The sequence below is a fragment of the Stegostoma tigrinum genome, chromosome 10 (assembly GCF_030684315.1).
Source record: "Stegostoma tigrinum isolate sSteTig4 chromosome 10, sSteTig4.hap1, whole genome shotgun sequence".
NCBI classification, from domain to species: domain Eukaryota; kingdom Metazoa; phylum Chordata; class Chondrichthyes; order Orectolobiformes; family Stegostomatidae; genus Stegostoma; species Stegostoma tigrinum.
This window is the reverse complement of record NC_081363.1, coordinates 62,458,701-62,482,044: the sequence shown is the minus strand read 5'-3', so window position 1 is coordinate 62,482,044 and position 23,344 is coordinate 62,458,701. Positions and strand designations below refer to the sequence as shown.

Here is a 23,344-nt window from a genome sequence, read left to right as displayed (position 1 = left end):
CAATAAAATGGACACAGAGAATTTAATTGGCAATCGCCTCAGAGGGCCCTGAAAATTGTTGCCTTTTTACATCTATCGCTCTCTACATTAGTACGGCAGATGACAGTCTGAAGAAGTTATAGGCTTTCCTATCTCTGCATATAAAAGCCTCATGAATTCATCACACCTGAAGTGTCAGGCTTGAAAGCATCACATTTACACCTGATTGATTCAACTTCTATATTCATAAAATAACAACAAATCTTCACTTCCTTCTGCAACAGCAATTAGCTTCTAATTGATCACAGAATGTGTAGGGAGTTACAAACAGCTGCTAATCTAAAGTTAGCATTCTCTCAGCAACAACAAGCAGCCTGCAATTGAGCCCAAGGTGCACTTTGTTGGGATACTTTCCAGAGACGACACTTTGTGGTCTTAAAGGGAAAGATCTTTTTAGATATGTTTCTCTTGTAGCAGCAGACAGATTGTCTCCAATCCCTTCCTTTACATTTGATCTAAAAGTTTCCCAAAAACCTAAATATCCCACTTATTATTTTAATAAAACATTGTGTCTGCATGGCATAATGGTCCTGCTGTTGCAAAGCAGTGAATGCTCCAATGCACAGTGAGCAGTGCTATGGCAAATCATTAATTATAACACAAAAGTTCTTAAATTCAGAGTTAGTACTATCTTCCCATATTCTATTTGTACAATGTTCCAATATATTGTTGTTTTTGACATCAAAACTCCAGCAGCTTCTTTTAGCAGTGTTAAAAATCTGTTCTAAGAAAGCAACGCACATTTTTGCACCATTTACAAAACTAATAAAGGAAATCGAAAATATTCTGTTGATTTCTCTTTATTTAGGATCTTCTGCTGGGCCTTTTGGTATGATGGGCTAAAAATTAAATACTCTCCTGGAACTCACCACCAACACCACCACAACCACCTATAGAACACGGACTGCAATGGCTCAAGAAGGTAGCTCAGAACCACCTTCTCAAGGACAACTAGGGGTGGGCAATAAATGCTGGCCAGCCAGTGATGCCCACGTCCTACGAGTGGTGAAAAAAAACTTTCACCCTGATTGCACTGGAGGCGAGCAGCATGGAAATTTGGTTGTCCCACTTAATAACCATAACTTAGAGTAGGACTGAGCATGGTGGCTGTCTTTGTGCACAATTAAGAGCTCGAGCCAAGTGGTTTGCCAAATATTTGCTCATAAAGGAAAGCTGTTCTTCTGAAAGGGAAATTGCATTGAATAATATTGCTCCGATTTAAAATATGGAAAACAGGTTATAGAGAAGCGACAAATGTTTTTAGGGTGGCATGGTGGCTCACTGGTTAGCACTGCTGCCTCAGCATGAGAGACCCGGGTTCAATTCTGCCTTCAGGTAACTGTCTGTGTGAAGTTTGCACGTTCTCCCTGCATCTTCATGGGTTTCTTCTGGGTGCTCTGGTTTCCTCCCAAAGTTCAAAATGTGCAGGCTCGGTGGATTGGCCACGCTAAATTGCCCATAGAGCTCAGGGGTGTGTAGATTAAGGGGATGGGTCCGGGTGGAATGCTGTGTGGGTCAGTGTGGACTGGTTGGGCCAAAGGCCCTGTTTCTACATTATAGGGATTCTATGAAATGTTGTTTCAAAGTTCTCAGTTGTAGCCTTGGAAGAGGGGGCAGAACCATAATTTTTTGGGGGAGGAGGAATGCAGAAAGATGCTCAAGATTTACTTTCAGGAAAGATTGGGAGCAAACAGTTTAATGCTGTGCCTGACACCAAAGACCTGACAGTAAATGCTCACACAGGTAGAGCAGCCAACGATTCATCTTCCCTGCAAAACCTCCAATCCAGAATACCTAAAAACTTCCCAGCTGATCAATGTCCCAGACACCCAACATTCATCGATCAACAATCCCCATCACATGGGACTTGTCCTACATCCTGATACTTCAATCACCCCTACATATCAAATGCAGTCAGCCTCATATTCACCACCCACTACATCCAGATATTCCCATCAGTAGCTGTTCAGCTATTTTAGAGACATCACTCAACCACAGTGCTAAATAATTACTGAGAATCTGTCCTCTTCCTTGCAGGACGAAGTTACACATTACAGAAGGGATCACAGCCAGTGGGAGGACAAGGACACCAGCACTTCCTGAACTCTGCAGAGGAGGTGGCTCTCAGCATTATTAATTGACTGTAACACAGCTCATCTTCCAGCTTTGGTGAGAACATTGAGGATGATAGTACGCCTCTGCCTTATGCCCCTTCTCAATTCTCAGATCATCCATATCCTGCTATCTGCATCATGAGCATGATGGAGATCATGGTGATGATGGAGAGACTAAGAACATGCTGCCTCCTAACCCTGCCCCTAATCCCTACCCACTCACTTTGCACCTTCCATACACCAATCTTCTGCTTTTGAATTCCATCTTTCAGAAACCCAACCACTGCTGTTCAAAAGGAAGAAAAAGTAAGAGAGAAAGAGAGAACAGCGTAGCACCACTGAAGAAGCCCCATTTATTGATGCATCATTTATTGCCCCCAGCTCAGATACTGGATCTGCAAGTGCATCTAAAGAGAAGGGATCAGCGGCTGCAGAGATACCAGGTACCAGTGGACTGCAGTTACATTACAGATAAGGAATGGCTAATTTTCAGGTTTACTGGAGATTCATGGATGGTTTCTGAGGCAGAGGACTCAGATGATGATTTCAATTCAAGATTCTTCTGATCGTTTACTTCAGTGCCAAAATTTCCAGTGTCCTGGTCCCAGCTATCACTTTATCACCCCAATGTACAATCCCTCTACACATCTGTCTCCTGTCAGGGTGGTCTGAATGTTCTCCATTTCTTCCTTGGAAAGAGTCCTGGACCGTCCTTCGCCTGGCCGAGCTTTTTCCCACTTTGAACAACTTCTCCTATTAACACATTTCATTTTCAACCCATCTCAAGTCAAACGTATGGTCATGGGCCAACAACATGGTTCCTAGTTATGCCTGTCTATTCGTGTGGTATGTTGAACATTCCTTGTTCTAGTCCAGCTTGGGTCCTCCTACAAATCTTTCATAGTTGCTACCAGAGTTGGAAAACAATCATCAGTTTTGCTTTTAATTTCTATCCTTCTCTTAATGACATCTGGTTCATTTCTCATACTTCCCTTCCTTGACTATTTCATTTCTGGTATAGGCTGGCCACCAGCAACCATTACAAACCACTGGCTTCCATAAGATTACACTCAACTGCACCCTCCTCACTCCCTGCTTCACGTAAGGATTCTCCATTCTCCCAGTTTCTCCATCTTCATCGCATCAGTTCTGCTTATACCATCTTCCAATGGGCTGCCTCTAACATTGAAACATGTAAAATTTTAACAGCACTAGACAGGGTGGGTGCAGGAAGAATGTTCCTACTGGAGGTGAGTCCTGAACTTGGGGTCACTGTTTGAGAAGACAGGGTAAACTATTTAGGAGTAGATAAAGAGAAATTTCTTCACCAAGAGAGTGATGAGCCCATGGCATTCACTGACTCAGAAGGCAGTCAAAGTCAAAACCATTGTATGATTTCAAGAAGGAGTTAGATATACACTTGGTTGTAAATGGATTAAAGGATATGGAGAAAAAGCAGATACAGTCTATTGAGTTAGATGATCAGCCATGATCATAATGAATGGCAAAGCAAGCTCAAATAATTTGACTGGCTGGAATCTTGGACTGACTGCCTGGTCATGTGGTCTTGCAGCTTAGGGTGCAAATTATTAACAATCCCTTTGACTTTACTTCTGTTCACAAAGCATTCCACTTTCTTCTCCAACCCCTCTGTCTACAGCATAAAATCTCAATTTTCCAACCCCTTTCAGTTCCAAAGAAGAGTCACATCACGAATTATTCTCTTTCGGTCTCCATAGATGGGGTCAGACCTGGTGAGTTTCTCTAGTACTTTTTGTTTTTATTTCAGAATTCTGTCATCCACAGTATTTTACTTTTATTATCTCAATGGATCAGTACACAAGAGAGCTCTGATAAATGTACGCACTGAATATTGTCTGACCCCAGACTGAGTTCTGTCACTGTTAAGTTGGCGGAGGACATCAAACAGCTTGCGCTGCCTAAAGCCTCTGTTATGTTCATATCACTCTGCAGAGCCTGAGGCACTATTCCTGCCCCATGACTAACGCAGTTTCTGTGTTTACAGGTCACCTTCTCCTCTACCATCCGTGTGAGAATACAGCAACACTCAAATCCAGTAATTCAGCACCAAATTACAAATGCATTCCGAGTACTCGGAGAAACTTTATAAGAGCAAGGTTTTTTTTTCAAAATCAATTGAAAATGTAAGTCAGATGCCAGGCTTTTTAAATAACTCTGGTCCTCCTTGCAGTTCAGTACTTGTTTCATAGTACTGAATCATTCAATGAACCCAAGTTGTCAAAGTTAGGAAATCCAGCATCTGTGAGCCATTGGGGTTGTGTAGTATCTAGATAACACTGAATTAGTTGCTTCCAGTGCACATAGAGAAAATCCACCTGTAAGACCTTCTCAAGAAGGTTTGTCGCACTGGAAGAAGTTGGCAACACATGGTGACCCCCCAGTGAGAGGTAGGTAGACTTTCAGTGGAGCTATGGAAACCAAATTCATACGTACTGACATGTAATTGTTGTACATTACAAGCACTAACCTGACAATTTGTAGTATATTCTTTCTTATGTAGTGATAGAAATGTTGTAAATTCTTTCTGTACTAGTTCTTTGCAAATTTTCCTCTTTTGCATTATGAAAACTGCGCCTTGATGATTTTAATTTTCTTGTTTTATTTCTCAAATCTGTTCTAGACTCCGGTTGACATCTCATAATTCTGGCAAAATACCAGATTCCAATCAACTCCAGTAAATATATAATATGAGCTGGTTAAGCCATAATGGCAAGTGTCTGGAAAAGCTCATAAGTTAAACTACTTTGTTAAAAATTCTGGTAATTTAGCTCACTTTCATGAGCTCTCTGAAAACATGGATACTGAGAATTGTTTTGTTCAGGTATTGAATCCTTTCTTTTGGGATAATCTGTAGATTGATTACGTGGTTAAAAAAATGCAGGGAGATTTGTGTTAATTGCAATGCAAATGGAATTTGTTTACTGCAATCTTTCAACATCTTTTATATTCAGGATGTACAAATTGGAGAACTCAGAATGTTAGAAATATGGCAGACCAGCTGTCTATTCCAGTTTGTTTCCATATGTCTTTATGCTTGTGATAATCTGCAGTAGGGGTATTATTACACATGACTTTTAGAGATGCAGCTTCTATGACTGTTTCATGTTTGCATATTTTTGCTTGAAGTGTGACCTTTATCAATGTTTAACAACGCAATGTTTTGTTTGAATAATCGTCTCTACTAATAATTTCCACAATCATTATTATATAAAGGCTAATATCAATAAGCAGTGAAGAAATGCTTTAAGTCCCAAAAAACATGACAAATTGACATAGTGAAATGCATCTGACATTTCTTGTCTATAATTTGTACCTTGCACTACTTCAAAAACTATCACCATCCATATGTATCACATTCAACTTACTCTTTACGAAATATTAAGCTTTCCATTCTATAACTAAAAGGTGTAAACTAAAATTCAACAATTAGAAATCCGTGTTCAACACAAAATATATTTGTTCAATGTGAATCACTTCTATGACCGAGAGGATAGCCTCAGTTTCAACAGCAGTTGATTTTCAAACCTACCAACCACTGACTGTCACAGATCTCAGTCAAACTATTTAGTCCTGAGCACAAAATGTACTGTCACAGGAAAATTGTATGCCCCAACCCTAAGCTAATAAATTTTCACTTTTTGTTAAGTAACATCAGCACTGAAGTTATGAATAAATATTTCTCAAGTAAGACCTATTTTGTACATATACATATGTAGATAACTTATAATTTTGAGCGATTAGTGTAGAAGGGCAAAGATTTGTTTCAAAAAGCTATGTTCTGTTTGTTGAAGGGGAGGGGAAGAATTTGGCCAACAGCACAATTATTTCACAATGGTGTGTGAATATAGTGCCAAGAAACTATTGTAAGGATTGAACCCCAGCAGGCTTCTATCTGAATCATCCTTTTGAGAATAAACTGTTGGCAATGTTGCAACTTCAGAAGGTTAAGGACAGGAAGATACCGCCAGGAACACACAGAGCTAACAGATTCCAGGAAGGAGATTTAATGAGATTATTAAACAAGTGCAGACAAACCCCAACATCTTGCTACTGCTCCTCACGCTACTAAAATCATTAAGTGCTAATCTCACTGTTTAGATGTTTTGCTTGGGCTCAATACTGTAAAAAGTCAATTCCTTTAATACCTATAAAAACAGTTGAAATATATAAATCTGAATTGCAAGTGGAGTTCTGATAAAGCATCAAGAGACACATTATGGCAGATTGTCAATTAAAAACAAGCAAAAAAAATGCAAATGATGAGACACTGAAAGGAATAAATGATGATTTGGGAAATAGTTAGGGCCCCTGAAAATTCTTCAGCTAGGAATCACACCATATACTTTGGGAACCACACGTATTGGGACCTGAGAGTACAGGAATACCAGATTTTCTGCTGCTTCCTTTTCTGAGGCCTCCTGCTCTTGATCGGAATTATTTGTGCCCTCATATCTCACTGAGTTAGCCACTTTATAGACTTATACCAGGTCCAATGCAGTCAGAAAAGCAAGAGCCTCTAGTTAAAGCAGCTTCTGCTCCTGGTTGCACGAGCAGCTACTCTGCTTGCCGTAACTTGCCTTGCAATATGGAGGTTGGAGGCTTGGCCATTTACAAAGCTAACTAGGAATTCTCAGACTAGGCTGTGATCAGGTTTATCAGGGTACCATCTGATTTCTTGGAAGCACTGCTGGATTCCTATTTGAATTTCACCAGATTGACAAAGTAAATTCAATTCCAATATTTATAAAAGAAATACTGAATTTGCAATTCTAATAATATTGAAACTGCATTAAAGTTGTTTGTAATAATATTCAGCTGTGGGCAGAAACTACAATCTCAATATCTTCCAAATAAGATCCTTGATTTGAGATTGCATTGCTTTGTTTTGAAGTACAGTATGGACAGAATGCACACTGCATTGTCGCTATTCTGTCAAATATGTGTCCAGCTTGAAAACAGTTCTTACAGCTGCATTGGCAATGTTGTTAATTATGAGTCTGGTGATGCCAGTTAGGGATGATTATGACATGAATCTGTGCCCATTTGGAATTGCTTTTGAGTTTATTTCAGCTCCAAACCATGTAACTTTATCCAGGAGAAAAATAAACTTTTCATCTCATTAATTTTGAATGAGTCAAATGTGATCCCAGAAGTAAGATGGATATTTGTCTTTCTGTACACTATAAACATACCTTCAGTGCACTGCAAGAAAAAGAGAGTCAGTCACAGAACACGTCAAATTTTTCTAAATTCCATTTTAGTTAATGTAATAGGAATATTAAAGTTTCTGTAGGGTCTGTTCACCCCAGTGGTCTTCCTCTCTCTCCCTTCTGCTTCTTGTTTATTGTCTAAAATCAGCCCATTATGAACATCACTGTTTTAAGCATTTCCATACCACCAAAATCCATTTCACATGTTTCTTCAATGAAAGAACAACCACCTACATAATCTGCATTCAAATGGAAAAACATCTGCCAGTGAGTTTGATTTCAACAATGTGGTAAATAATAGCATTGATCATCAAGATGTCACCAAGGAAAGTTTATTTTGGCTCCACACGTGCTTGTATCATGTGTGTTGTTGTTAAGATATGCATGTTCTGTGTGATTACATTGCAAGCTTTACTAATTCTCTCAGTAACATCTTACTTAATAAATCTTCTTCTTCGAGTTCCAGAACTTTAAAGAACCCTGTGTACAGTATGCTCATTATTGAATGCAACAAGATAAGCAATGAGGGCTCACCCATTTAAGACAAGATACCACAGCTAATTACCTGGAGAAATGCATTTGGTGATTTCATCATATGGTATGATTGCTGCATTCATCCCAATGACCCGCTTAAAATGATTGCTAAATGAAACACTCATAATCACTCAGAATCAGCATGGAAAGACTAATTTTGAGTTAGCATGTGAGAGGTATTGTTATCAACTGTCCTTCAATTTGAGGATAATGTCTTCACATGGTCATGAATTTCTACCATTGGTCTTCATGAGATGAACAGGCAGGTTGCCAAACTGCGGACCTTTGCGCGCATGGATATCCCATGAATTAGTGAGACGTGGAAGGCAGGATTTGCACCCTTTTCTGCTGCCACACTGCCTCATTGATAAGGTGTTTTGATGCAAAGTATAATGCAGCCTGGAGGTCAAGGTGTCACCATTCTGAACATTTGGAAGCAAGTGTCTTGTAGCTTTAATATGAATGCTGCTGCACTCAGGGAGATTTTCATTGCATCTTTGTCGTATTTTCTTTATACTCCACCGGAACACTGGCTAGTTGAGAATTTAGAAAACAGGGCCTAGTGGAGGAGATAACAAGGTGTAGAGCTGGATGAACACAGCAGGCCAAGCAGCATCAGAGGAGCAGGAAAGCTGATGTTTCGGGGAGGAGATGCATTTTGGCCACCTGAACATGGCACCCAGTCCATCATAATTGATTTTACAGTGGCTTTGCCATCTTCTGGAAATCTTCTGGGGATTCACTAAGGGAGGACTATAGCATTGTTCAACAACCCTCCCATTAAGTACAAAAGGTGGCGGTATGTTGATGGAAGCTGACTCATGCTATTATGTGTTGCCTACACACAGTCCAGGTCTCAGTGCAGTACAGGAGTGTGGTGGCAACAACAGCTCTATATACAAGGACTTTTGGATCTCTTTGTTGTCAAACACTCACTGCCATAGTCTGTGTAAGGCTGAGCTGGCATTGTTGAACTGGCGTTGAATCTCTTTGTTAATTGTAGCCGTTTGAGAAAGGTGACTGCAAATATGTGGGAAGTGGTCAATATATACATACATGGAGTGAAATATTTGGCTGGCCTGGTGTCACTTGATGCATGAGGTTTTTTTTAACATTCACAAATAGGCTGAGTTTCATGTATGCAGAAATGAAGAGATCAAGAGTGGCTTGCAAAGCTACTTCAGAATGTGCAATGACACTGCAATCATCCACAACTGGAAATTATGTACACCTATGGCTGTCACTTTATTCAGTTCTGTTTGGTCGGCATAGTAATTTTGAGTTATCATGTGAGAGGGTAGAAAATGCTTAGAGCATTTACTATGGACTGTTAGCTCATTCCTGCTAGTCTCAAGACCTTTCAATTTATTGGAATTACAGTTCATTTCCTCTGGAATACTTCCATTACTTTGTTAGATTCAGAACAAAAAGGCAGCAACACAGGCATGTAAAAAATTAATTGAACCAATCCAGCCTCAGGATTTTTGTAAAGGGACTTGCAATGGTAAAACTATTGCAGCTGCACCCCTTCAATGGAAATCCCCTTTTAAAATCCTATTTTCCAGCTGGGAAAATAAATTTGTAATGTTTATGAACAATAATATTCTTTCTACTTCTGTTCCTGTAGAAGTCTGGAGACTTAGAAACTGGTGTTTCTTTGTTGGGAACTTAATTATTTTATTCCTGTGGTAAAATGCTACAATAATAATGAAGAGTAAAAATGGTATAATCTCTGCCAATTTATTATATTAAGCTTTGCAATTGTTTATTGCTGCAGTATTCACTGATTAGACGTATGAAACAATAAAAAACAGAATGGGGAGTGTTAAGGTTAAGTAGCTTGTGTTTAGTTAACTTTCTTGTGTTTCCACATGAAGTAAGTCTTACGAACTCAGTTTATGATGTAAGCCAGAATCCTTATTGTAAATAGAAGTGATAAAGCTCCCACAACAGAGATTTTGTAGCTTTCATCACTTGAAAGACTTGTCTTGAGGACTATTGATCCTGAAATTGATGGGATTTTCTATGAAGGTTGCTTGTTTGTTCTGCTCTGTTGTCACTAGAGTGGTTAAAGCTATGTTTGTTTATTTTGCTGTGAATGGCTCTTAATGGATTAGGTGCTGGTGCTTTCGCCAAAAGCAGTAACTGACCTTTGGAAGTATCATGGACAATCTTAGAGAGCAAGTGAAAAACCTTCCACTTGTAAGGCTTTAATAGTCTACAAAGGGAAATTGATACTTAACTGCTTGAAAAATAGGGAAGGAGGAATGTAAATATACTGAACTAAACAATGTGCAATTTGCTTCCATCATCAACTTGCCATTTTTGAATTGCAGTGCGGACTGCGACACAGTTCATTATACATTGTCAATCTACTTGCAGTTCACAATGTAGCCCACTATGTCAGAATATTGTAGGTATCATTCGCTATTCCCTGTAAGTTGGGAGGTTGCATACAAGCCTCAAACTTCTTCCATCACCCGAACAGTAGAAAACAAGACGACCTCTTTAAGTTGCTACACTTACTCATCCAGAGGAAAAGAAATAAAGTTGTTGTACACTTAAATGAATCATCCATGCATTGAAAACTAAAAATTTGATTGAACAATAGGACCAATCTGAAAATGTCCTAGATCAAGTGAAGGATCTATTTGGAAGTAAGTGAGAACACAAATGGACTCTCTGGCTAATTTTACAGGAATATAAGAACTAATTTTAACAAGCTAAGAAATCCATGAAACACACTTCCTGGAAACTTAGCTACTTTTTAGAAACTTGGCAACAATGAAATTGCACTAAACACCACGTCCATGATGTATTAGAGAGGGTGTTTATGTTTTGTGTGGTCAGAATTTTCAAGCATTTTCCATTTGTCTACAAAACTACTAATGTTTCAGTCTCCACAATTCAGTGGCACCCTGGGCTCCTATCCCCTGATGTTTTTCCAGGGAGTTCTGTGTTGTTGCATGCTGTGGGTGGGAATTGTCACACGCTCAGGAATATCTGCTTACAATTATAACATAGTGTTCAATCCCTCTGGACAGCAGCTTCAGCAGGTAGGAGGATTGTGAGAAGTTAGAACCAGCACCTGGATGAATAAGGAGATGAGCATCAGAAACTGCTGGTGGAAGGAGAGTTTCTCTGCATGAGTTAGTGGAGAAATGTGGAAAACAAAATTACAATGTGTCACCTAAACGAGGAAGAAGAGCTTAGGAACTGGAAAGTCTGAGGAAAGGAAGAGCAACTATATGACTATATGATGGTAGAAAGGTGAGCCAATGTGGCAAGTGGAAATGTGTGCTTATAGTTTGATGTTGATGTTTTATGTCAGAATGTGTTTGGATTAGTTGGGTGTTGAGTTGAATATTTTATTTTTATGTTATTTTTATTCTACTTTAGTGCCTGGTAAGCTTAATTGGTAACATTCTTGCTCCTGAATCAGAAAGTTATGGTTTCAAGTCTCCCTTCAGGACTTGAGCACAAAAATCTAAACTAATACTTTGAATGCATTACTGAGGGTGAGCTGAACTATTAGAAGAGGTGCTGTCTTTCAGCTAGGACATTATACTGAGGGTCTGTGTGCTCTCGTGACATGCAAAATATCTCTTGCTATTATTGAAAGATGAGCAATTGTGTTCTCCTTGTAACTTGAGAAATATTTATCGCTCAGCAATGTACATATAGAATTAAATTATCATTATCACTTTGGTCTTTATGGGAGCTTGTTATGCTCAATTTATCTGCCACATTTCCCTCCATTTTTGCAAACCTTGAAACACTTTGAGATTGCATAAGGCAGCGTATGAATACAAGTTCATTCTCTCTTTCTCCAGCCATATAAAGCAATGGAAAGAATGATAAAACATTTCTGATGAAAAGTTGTTGACCAAAAATGTTAATTTCATCTCTCCACAAATGTTGTCAGGCCTGCTGAATTTTTCCAGCATTTTCTGTTTTTTTCTCCGATTTCATCAATAGTTCAACTTGGAAATTTCCCTAGAACTGATTCTGCATTGCTATCATAACTTCCTGGAAGTACAACAGAAATCCAGCTCTCTGGTAAATGGGATTTTCACCACACATCCAATACAGTTGCAGCATTTGAAGGAAAATAGCTCTAAGAAAATTGGTTGGTTTCAGTATATCCTTTATATGAAATCAAACAAAAGAAAACAGTCATGTACTCTTTGGTAACCATGCTCTTAGCCATCTAAATCCATGCTGCAGATTTCTTTCCCCAAAACCATCCACATCTCCACCACTGAAAGCTTTTAAAAATGTTTTTGGCCAAATTTTTGGCCAAACCACCAGTAACCTTTTATCTTTCATCTAGTGGCTACTTTATGTTTTTTTTAACTGGTTGTTTGTAATTTAGACATCACAATGTGGTTTTCTGATTTTGCACATCCAGTGAGTGTCTTGCCTGCAGGTAGTTTGGATTGGATACCTTAGTGTGTGTTGCATGTGGTTTCCTAAGAATTAAATGATGGTTAGAAAATTATGCAGACTTCACATGCAGTTTTCACTTACTCTGATGCTCATGTTGTTATTTTAAATTGCTCAACTAACTACGTTGTATTACATAAGTTATCCAACAATTACATTTTGGACCTGTTAGGCAATGGTCATATTACTTAACCAATTGCATTTCTTTCATACTATTTTTCAAAGAAAATCCACTTCCATTATTTTGTATATAATCTCATAATCATCTGAAAATCTGCTTTTTGTGGAGCATGCCACTTCACTTTTCTTACCTCTGCAGATCCTCTACCATCTAAAAGAACAAGGACAGCAGGCACATGAAACATTGCCACCTGTTAAGTCTTCTCCAAACCGCGCAACATCCTGACTTGGAACTATACCACAGTCATTTCACTGTTGCTGAGCAAAAATCCTGGAACACCCTCTCTCGCAGCACTGTGGGTGTACCTATATCACAGAAACTGCGGCAACTCAATAAGGCAGCAGCACACCACCACTTTCTCAAGCACAATTTGTGCTGCAAGATAAATGCTGGATCAGCCAAAGACACCCACATTCTGTGAAATAATTGGAAAAGACTTATTTAAGAAACTAGATAGAGCCTTAAACAAAACATACACAATAATTAGTAATTACAGTGCTCACTTTCATAACGTCTCATATTTATGAAGTGATTCACTGTTTTGCAAAGATGGCCATCTATCAACCGAAATAATGTGAAAGTTCTTTATTGACGATGACACCAAACCATTTTGTATGAACTTGTCAGGAAGGAAAAGGCTGTGCTTCTTTTTGGTGTCAAGTCACTGCACGGCTGAGAATATAACTGCATTTGCCATAACTTCACAAAGCCTTTCCCTCATAAATATCCTCAAACATATCCAAAGTATACATTTGGGAAGGTAGCTAGAGAAAATATCGTTGCACGCATGAAATTAAAGGCTTTGTCTTGTTGCTTTGATAAATAAAATTCAAACAAAAATTTGTTGTCAATTCATTGCCGGCCAACATATTGAACGTGACGTGCCAATAATTAGCAATGGAAAAGCTGAGTCAATAACAAACATTACTCCACATTTTGGACATGTTTGTGCTCTGAGCACATTGCCTTTAAGGACAGAATGTAGACTCTTGACGGCGCTTTGTAAAATATCAAAAAATAATTTTGATAAATAAATTATACTAAACTATTCCACTATTAATACTGTAATATTAAAATAAACTGGATATTTAATAGTTGTCAACTTTTTTTAACAATGCGGATCTTCATTTCAATATCTACATGTGATATTTGTGGCAAATGAACAAACTAAAATTAGCACATTCATAACTTGGGAGTCTAATTTGTCAAGTTTTGTTTTTGTATTGTATACAATGTTAGTTCTATGATTGGAAATTGTTATTATCCTTTGAAACTTTTATGTGAAATTATCAAACTTCATTGACATATCAACGTGATTTGTGTTTTTTAACCTGCAGTGTAATCTTTGCCTCACTGTTTCATCCAAATGCATCAAATGATTTCCTTTTCCCACTCATTGTCAGCTCATTTTTTTTTCCTTGTATCAACAGCATTGGCAGCATTTCCCCTGCTGCTGATTGAAAAAATCTGATGGTGCCATAGTTCTCTTGTGCCTGTGGGTATAACAGCCATAATGACCATGGTCTCCAAGGTTTTCTGTCAGACCATTACTTCGCAATTTCGTGTCATGTGAATTTTTGGAAAGATTTCAGACAAGATCAAAGGAGAAGTCTCCAATAATTCAAAAAGCAGTTCAAGTCTTAGGCTGCTGATGTAGAGTCCCTAAGAAGCATGTCAAATCTCTTTATCTTGAGGGGCTGCACCATTCTTCTCAATATTAATAGCTCTCTCACATACAGTAGAGACAACCTCTTGAGATTGAACAAGTTTGCAGGCCTAGATTTTTATGGACCTTACAACCTGCTGTTAAGTTAAGTGAGTCCTACCCGTACTTGCTAAGTGTGTAAATATAGTGCTATTTGCTTTTGCCTAATGCATTTTGCTCCGTAGGCTGTAACAATGCACCATAATGACGGCATGTTTTACCTGAATCTATTTTATGAATCAGCATCTAACTGACATACAAGAGGGTTGTAGATTTAGGTTATTTGAGCATCACTTTCTTATATTATTGCAATGCTTTTCTCATGACCATTTCAACAAGACTGTGGCTATAACCATGGCTGTTAATGGGTGATAGATATTTTTTGAGTAAGATGTTATTTCGGAAAGATAGGAAAGGGAAAAGAGAGGAAGAGGGGGTGGTAGTGATTAACGAGAGCAGTGGAGAAAGAGAATATTCTGGAGGCGTGAAAGAAATGATCGGTTTCACTTCAGCTGAGGACCAGAAAAAGTTGAAAATTCATTGCTCGGTGTAATCTATCAATCACCAGTAAGTGGGAACAATGCGAGGAAACTAGAGAGGATGTGCAAAAAATTAGGAAGTAGTTATAATGGAAACTTTAATGATATATAGACCAAAAAGTAGTAGTGTAAGTGACAGAGAAAAACAAGAGTCCCTGCATTGTGTACAGAAGAGTTTTCTACAGTAGTGTGTTAGCAGTACAATGAGAAAGGAAGAATTGCTGGCCTGTTTCTTGGGAAGAAATTGGGACAAGTAGATCAAGGCCTACATTTTACCAAAACATTGGCTGTCAATTGTTGGGAGTTTCACAGAGTGATTCTCTCTGTGAGCTCTATTGTGATATCAAACAGAAAATTCTGCTGCTCACCTCATTATATATGCACCACACTCCAGCCCCTCTCTCGTGCTACTCACCAGCAACGGGAACATTTGCCTTTACCAGGATCTTTTGAGATTTCTGATAGTGCCATATCTAAATCCCATCTTTACATCAGATCAATTGATGTAGGCCACAAACTGACATTCACAGTTACACTATGGGAAGAATTACCTTGAAGATGACCAACAGAAACATCTTGGCACCCAGAATTACATGTATGGACCCAGAGGTCCTGGTCAGCACAGCAGTGGAGGGAATGGGAAGGTGGAAGGGTAGAGAACAGTTCTTGTTCAGCAGAGAGAGATCAGCAGAGGAGATCATGTCATCAGATCCTGCCAGACATATTAGGAACTGCCATTGCTGATCTGCAGTTGCTGCCCGGGTCTGTGTGGTGTCAGTGATCTGAAGGCCGCCCACTACTGCAAGAAGAAATTACTTTGCACTCTGTCAATGCAAATACCACATCTTCTCTCTGCTACCTCACTCTCATTCAACTCTGCCATTGCACCCAGCTCTCATCAAGACTCATGGTCAATGACTCACACTATTAATTCTCTTAATTAATCACATCCACCTCAAGACCCCAGACTACATAACTTGCACTTCCTACTCACTCACTAGGCACTTCCCCACCTGCAAAAGCATAAACAACTTGGCCAGCCATTGTTATCTCACTCAATTGCTCCATTTCTCTCATTCCAGGAGAAAACACATAAAAACCGAAAGAACTGCGGATGCTATAAATCAGGAACAAACACACGTTGCTGAGAAAGGTCAGCAGGCCTGGCAGCATCTGTGAAGAAAAAAGTCAGAGTTAACGTTTTGGGTCTACTAACCCTTCCCCAGAAGGAAGGGTTGCCGGATCAGAAACATTAACTCTGATTATTTTTTCTTCACAGATGCTGCCAGGCCTGCTGAGCCTTTCAAGAAAATTCTGCATGATCGGCAAAAAGAGCCAGCTTAGGTGTTGAGATACCCAACATCAATCTCTATTTTCCCTAGGAGGAGTGGATTCTATTCTTAATGGGAAAGATCCATGGTCACATGTTTTTTTTAAATCATGGGATATTGTTGTCACATAATTAAGAATCAATCACACAGCTGTGGATCTGAATTCGCATGTAAGCCTAACCAGGTGAGGAGATTTCCTTCCAAAATAACATTAGTTAACCATTTGGGCTTTTGCAACAATCAACACTGGTTTCACAGTGATCATTAGACTTCTAAATGCAGATTTGATTCAGTTCAGTTTCCACTAACTGCCATGGTGGGATTCACACAGAATATCACCTGAGTCTCTGGATTACTGGCCGAGTAGCAATTTCATTACGTCAACAGCTTCCCTCCATTTCTCAGCAAGCAAGTGAGATTCATGTCAAGTGCTACACTGCTCTCATGTTACCATCAATGTAAATGTATTCTTAACTTGCTTAAAATTATACACTTATCTGGCAACTCATTCTCACTCCTGTCTCCTGCAGGCACTAGCACCACCAACAAAGGTTCTTCCTTGAAGATACCAGCCCCTCACACCAGTGACAGGAAAGCAACAGTGGGATAAGGGACCTTGACTTCACTTCAGTTGCACAAGGAGGCAGACTGGTACCAGTAGGCACCCAGTCAGAGGAGGAAACCTGCACAGTCCCCCAAAAAGTCAACTCACAGGGCACTCCAGATTTGCCCAGAACCTGCCTGCAATCCCCAACCTGTGGAAGTTCAAATCAAGGAAGGTGAACCTGTACATAACCATGACACTTGCAGCATGTCTGGCCCTCTAGCTACAAATGCCCCAAGATAACCCATCGAAAACCTAAAGCACAACAAGGACCCACCAAAGGGCAGGCTCCTCCACCCTAGCTTCAGGGAATGCACCTGCATGTAGTCGGACAGACTGGAAGATTAAAATCCTCTAAGGGCACATGGTTGGTATGGGTACAATGCCATTGTGAATGCATTGTCATGTTTTTAAATATAGGCTAACTTTTCTTCATTAGGCCTGTGAGTGACTGTCGTTACATCTGTCATTACAAAAATTAAGGTAGAGAGGATAGGCATGCTTAGTGCCATGAGATGTTACTACTCTGTCTAAGCAATAGCTATTCTTTCCATAGCACAAATATTTGCATAATTGAACAAGGGTACATCACATAAAATCAACACTTCTGTCAGTTTGTAGCCTTAAATTTTATTAAATGTTAGGAAAAGCATAAAAGATCATGCTGGTAAACTGCATTTGAAATTGGGATTCCATACGGATGCTGGCTTCAGCAACACTGAAATATTGACAGTCAGTGAAAGATGACTTCACGTAACACAGTCCCATTGAATAGGGTTCACAAAGAAATCCTTCTCATGTTCAAAAACAAAGTTGCTGGAGATGCTCAGCAGCTCTGGCAGCATCTGTGAAGGAAAAAACAATTAACATTTTGGGCCTGGTGGCCCTTCCTCAGAACTCTGTTTTCTCACCTGCTGAGCTTCTCCAGCAACTTTGTTTTTATTCCTGATTTGCAGCATCTGTAGTTCTTTCAGTTTTTATCCTCCTCAGGTTGCTTTGGTGGACACTTCTGCACTTTAGGATGTTGAAGATGTTGTTTCTTCCGAAAAATAACAACAAATTTCTCATGCAGTACAAAGCCACTTGGATCCTCTACATCCAGCGTACGACACTGTAGCATCTTCCCAGAGTAAAACAAAACCCAAGGAAGAACCTTTGTTGGTGGTGCTAGTGCGTGCAGGAGACAGGAGTCCAGACATGACTGGTGTGAGGCCAGGGCTAGATAGTGTAGATGCATGGAGAATGTTCCTGATAATGGATGTGTCCAGAACTAGTCTGCGGATGTGGGGTAGGCCATTAAGGATGGAGATGGGAGGACATTTCTTCACCTGAAGTGTCGTGAGCCTGTGGAATTCCTTTACACAGAAAGTAATTGTTGTCAAAACAATGAATATATTTAAGAGGTGGCTAAATATAGCAATTGGGATGAATGGGATCAAAAGTTATGGGAGGAAAGCAGGATTAGGCTGTTCAGTTGGAACATCAGCCATGATCGTGAAGAATGGCGGGGCAGGCTCGAAGGGCTGAATGGCCTCCTCCTGCTCCTATCTTCTATGTTTCAAAGTGGAGGAGAAATCTCAGAGCCCTTGTTGGACCCAATGCCGGAAGGTGTTGCATTGCAGAGATGCTGGATCTCATGACATGGTGTTCTGACATCTTGAAGCCAGTGCACTTCTATGATTTACAAAGCACTCTATGAAAGATGGCCATCTGTGACTCTCCTGCATCTTTGCCACTTAAGGAGGGCATCTCCAGCTGAAAATTCTGCATTAGGGAGCTGCACCACATTCACTGCAGTTTGCTGCTGGTCCTCGTTTTCAATCACATTTATGTTTCATCCATTTAATGCAGTAGACACTGGCTGCAGCTTCTGTGTCTGGATCAGTTGTGGACAGTTCCAACGAGCATTTGTGAGCAATATCAGAAACAAAACCTGCTCCTCAGTAATGTTGTCAGTCAGCTACATGAAGAACATTGAAACAGTGAGCCTAAAACTGTGGGATCTAGAGCTCCAACAAGAAGGACAATAGAATGCCTCTACATGGACCTTTCATATCATTGACCAGATTCAGATATATCAGTCATAATGGGAACTGCAGATGCTGGAGAATCCAAGATAACAAAGTGTGGAGCTGGATGAACACAGCAGGCCAAGCAGCATTTAAGGAACACAAAAGCTGAAGTTTTGGGCCTAGACCCTTCATCAGAGAGGTCCTCTCTGATGAAGGGTCTAGGCCCGAAACTTCAGCTTTTGTGCTCCTTAAATGCTGCTTGGCCTGCTGTGTTCATCCAGCTCCACACTTTGTTATCTCAGATATATGTTGCTCAAGTCATTTGGCACGCATACATTAGAAGATTGAATGAGTGGCAGCAATAATGACAACCTCTCCCCCTACCACAATTCCCCACATGCCCAAGAAATGCAGCATTGCATATTAGGATTTAAAATAGGCTTTATTGTCACATGTACTCTAGTACAGGGATACAGTAGTGCAGTGAAAAGTGTTCAAAGTGCCACTTCCTGCGCCATCTTAGATACAAAGATGCCTCGGCCCAAAACGTTAGGTGTAACTTAGGTAAATAAATAAAGTTAAAAGCTCAGCATTACAGATCTTCTAAAGTAAAGAAAGAGGAGGAAGAAATATATAAATGGACAGAGCCGACGGGCTCCTAAGATGCTGTGTGGCCTGCTGTGTTCATCCAGTCCCAAACTTGGTTATCTTGGATTCACCAGCATCTGCAGTTCTCATTATCTCTCTCTACGCTAGGCTTTACCTCAAGCCTGGGGTCCGCGCTAAGCTTTATCTCAGGACCAGGGGCCCATGCTGGGCTTCACCTCCAGGCCTGGGGTCCACGCTGGGCTTTACCACAAGGCCTGGGGTCCACACTGGACTTCACTTTGACACCTGGGGTGCATTCTGGGCTTTGCCTCGAGGGCTGGGGTTCATGCTGGGCTTCACTTTCAGGCCTTGGGTGCATGCTGTGCTTCACCTCGAGATCATGGGTCTGTGCTGGACTTCACTTTGAGGCCTGGGGTCTGCACTGGGCTTTACCTTGAGACCATGGGTCCCCTCTGGGCTTTACCTCGAGACCATGGGTCTGTACTGGGCTTTACCTTAAGGCCTGGGGTCTGCGCTGGGCTTCACCTTGAGACCTGGGGTCTGTACTGGGCTTTACCTCAAGCCTGGGGTCTGCACTGGGCTTCACCTTAAGGCCTGGGGTCCATGCTGGGCTTCATCTCGAGATCTGGGGTCTGCGCTGGGCTTTACCTCGAGACCTGGGGTCTCTGCTGGGCTCTGTTTCACCACAACTGATGCCGTCTGAGGACAAGTGGTAAATAGAAAGGAACATAAACGTGAAAAAAGAATGGAATTAGAAAAGGAACGTATGAAGCAGAGGAGCTCCAGCTCAGGAGCTCTACTCCACTGCAATCTATGACAAAGACGTGGAAATTTTACTGTGCTATGTCTGAGCTATGCATCTCCTGCACCTTTGCATCTAATGGAATTGTGTAAGGTGCTGTTTGCAATGAAGGTAAATATTTACAGCTTGTCTGATTTTATTGTGGTCTATGGCCATTGGGAGGTTCAATTCGCAATGTTAAGTGATATGGTGAAGGCTGCTTACGGCCAGGATTTTTACCGAGGCACAGTTGGTCAGTGCAGGAATTCCATACACTGCATCACTTGATATCAGCTGTCCTTAGAATGTACTGTGAGTGTCTGTTTAATGCTATTGCCCCTTGAATTGCCCCTCGCATCATGCAAAAGGAGAGTTCACTCCTTCAGAGAAAATACCATCCACTCTGAATGTCCTTGCAGCCAGTTTCCTTTCAATTACTCAATTTGAATGAGGCTGGAAGGAGCACAAGTAATGCTTGAGGGAGTGAATCTCAGGCTCTTGACACCCCAAACCTTCATGTTCATTTCTGCCTTGCATTTCCAAGCCTTTAATGCTATGGTAATCCCAGTCAATGTTTGGAAAGTTAAAATCCCCCACCATAACCACCCTAATATTCTAATAGGTAACTGATATCTCCTTACACATTTGTTTCTCAATTTCCGACTGACTATTGAGGAGGGTTCTAAAGTACAATCCCAATAAAGTGATCATCCCTTTCTTATTTCTCAGTCCCACCCAAATAACTTCCCTGGAAAAGTTCCCAGGAATATCCTCTTTAAGCACGGCCACAATGTCATCCCCAATCATAAATGCCATTCTCCCTCCTCTCTTGCCTCCCTTTCTATCCTTCTTATAGTATCTACACCCCTGGAACTTTAAGCTTCCATTTCTGTCCATCCCTGAGCCACGTCTCTGTAACTGCCATGATATTACAGTCCTATGTTCCAAACAATGCCCTGAGTTCATCTGTCTGCTAGGCCTCTTGCATTGAAATAAATGCAGTTTAATTTATTAGCCCTAATTGTCCTCTGCTTTGTCTCTGCCTGCCCTGACAGTATGATTTGCTCCCTTCTCCACTTGCACCAGTCTCAGACTAAGTGTGAAGCTGGATGAACACAGCAGGCCAAGCAGCATCTCAGAAGCACAAAGCTGATGTTTCGGGCCTAGATGCTTCATCAGAGAGGGGGATTGGGAGAGGGTTCTGGAATAAATAGGGAGAGAGGGGGAGGTGGACCGAAGATGGATCAAGGAGAAGATAGGTGGAGAGGAGAGTATAGGTGGAGAGGGGATAGGTCAGTCCGGGGAGGACGGACAGGTGAAGGAGATGAGATGAGGTCAGTAGGTGGGAAATGGTGATGCGGCTTGAGGTGGGAGGACGGGATAGGTGAGAGGGAGAACAGGTTAGGGAGGCGGGGATGAGCTGTGCTGGTTTTGAGATGCAGTGGGGAAAGGGGACATTTTGAAGCTTGTGAAGCCCACCTCAATACCATTGGGCTGCAGGGCTCCCAAGCAGAATATGAGTTGCTTGGATGGAGAAGAATTTTTTAAGGGTGTACAAGAAAACTTTCTGATTCACTGTGCAGACATACCTACCAAAGATGGTGCAAAATGACCTACTCTTGGAAAATAAGATAGAACAGATGACTGAGGTGTCCATAAGGGAGCACTTTTGGGGCCAGCAAACATAATTCTATTAGTTTTAAAATAGTGATAGTAAAGCATAGACTGGATCTAAAAGTTAAAATTCTTAATTGGAGGAAGGCTAAATTTGATGATAATAGGTAAACTTTCAAAAGTTGATTGATGGTGGATGTTTGCAGTTAAAGAGACAACTAGAAATTGAGAAGCCTTCAAAAATGAGATATTCAGAGTCCAGGGACACTATGTTCTTGATAGGGTGAAGAGCAATGCTGGTAGGTGTAGGGAATGCTGGATGACAAAAGAAATTGAAGGTTTGGTCAAAAAAAAGAATGAAGCATATGCCAAGTATAGACAGCTGAGATTGAGCGAACCATTAGAAAAGTACGAAAGCAGTAGGAGTATACTTAATAGGGAAATCAGGAGGGCAACATGGGGACATAAGATAGCCTTGGCAAGTAGGGTTAAGGAGAACCCAAAGGGATTGTTTAAATATTTTAGGGACAAAAGGGTAACTAGGGAGAGAATAGGGCCCCTTAAAGATCACCTATGTTTGGAACTGCAGGAGATGTGGGAGATACTAAATGATTACGTTGCGTCAGTGTTCACTGTGGAGAAGGACATGGAAGATATAGAACACGGGGAAATAGATAGCGATGTCTTGAAAAATGTCTGTATTACAGAGGAGGAGGTGCTGGACAGCTTAAATAGCACAAAGGTGGATAATTCCCAGGGATCTGATCAGCTGTTCCCTAGATCTCTAACTGAAGCTAGGGAAGTGATTGTTGGGCCCCTTGATGATATATTTGTATGATCGATAGCCACAGATGAGGTGCCAGAGGACTGGAGGGTGGCTAAAGTGGTGCTATTAGTTAAGAAAGGTGATAAGGAAAAGCCGTGGAACGATAGACCAATGACCCTGACTTTAGTGGTGGCAAGTTGTTGGAGGGAATCCTGAGGAACAGGCATGTACATTTGGAAAGACAAGAGATAGTCAAGATGGCTTTGTCTGTGGGAAGTCATGACTCACGAACTTGATTGAGTTTTTTGAAGAAGTAATAAAGAGGGTTGATGAAGGCAGAGCAATGGACATCATCTGTGTGAACTTCAATAAGGTGTTCAACAAGGTTCCTCATGGTGGACTGGTTAGCAAGGTTAGATCACTTAGAATCCATCCATTTGGATGCAGAACTGGTTTGAAGGTAGAAGATAGAAGGCGGTGGTGGAAGGTTGCTTTTCAGACTGGAGGCCTGTGACCAGTGGTGGGCCACAAGGATCGATGCTTGGCCCACTGGTTTCCATCATTTATGAAAATGATTTAGATGTGAACATAGGAGGTATGGTTAGTAAGTTTGCAGATGCCACCAAAATTGGACGTGTAATGGACAACAAACATAACATTAGAGTACAACAGGATCTTGACCAGATGGGCCAAAGGGCCAAGGAGTGACATATGGAGTTTAACTTTGATAAATGTGAAATGCTGCACCTTGGAAAGGTAAATCAGGGCAGGATTTACACACTTAATGATGAAGTCCTGGGGAGTATTGCTGAACAAA

General features: G+C 40.7%; 1 long non-coding RNA gene across 1 annotated transcript in view; it reads left to right on the top strand.

The window, feature by feature from the left end:
• LOC125455943 (uncharacterized) overlaps positions 1-4,437 on the top strand; it is a 66,355-nt gene extending 61,918 nt beyond the window's left edge. Inside the window, exons 2-4 of the long non-coding RNA XR_007248353.2 lie at positions 2,077-2,208; positions 2,426-2,596; positions 4,180-4,437. This is a non-coding gene — a long non-coding RNA (uncharacterized LOC125455943). The remainder of the gene's footprint in view (positions 1-2,076; positions 2,209-2,425; positions 2,597-4,179) is intronic.
• The last annotated feature ends 18,907 nt before the right edge of the window (positions 4,438-23,344 follow it).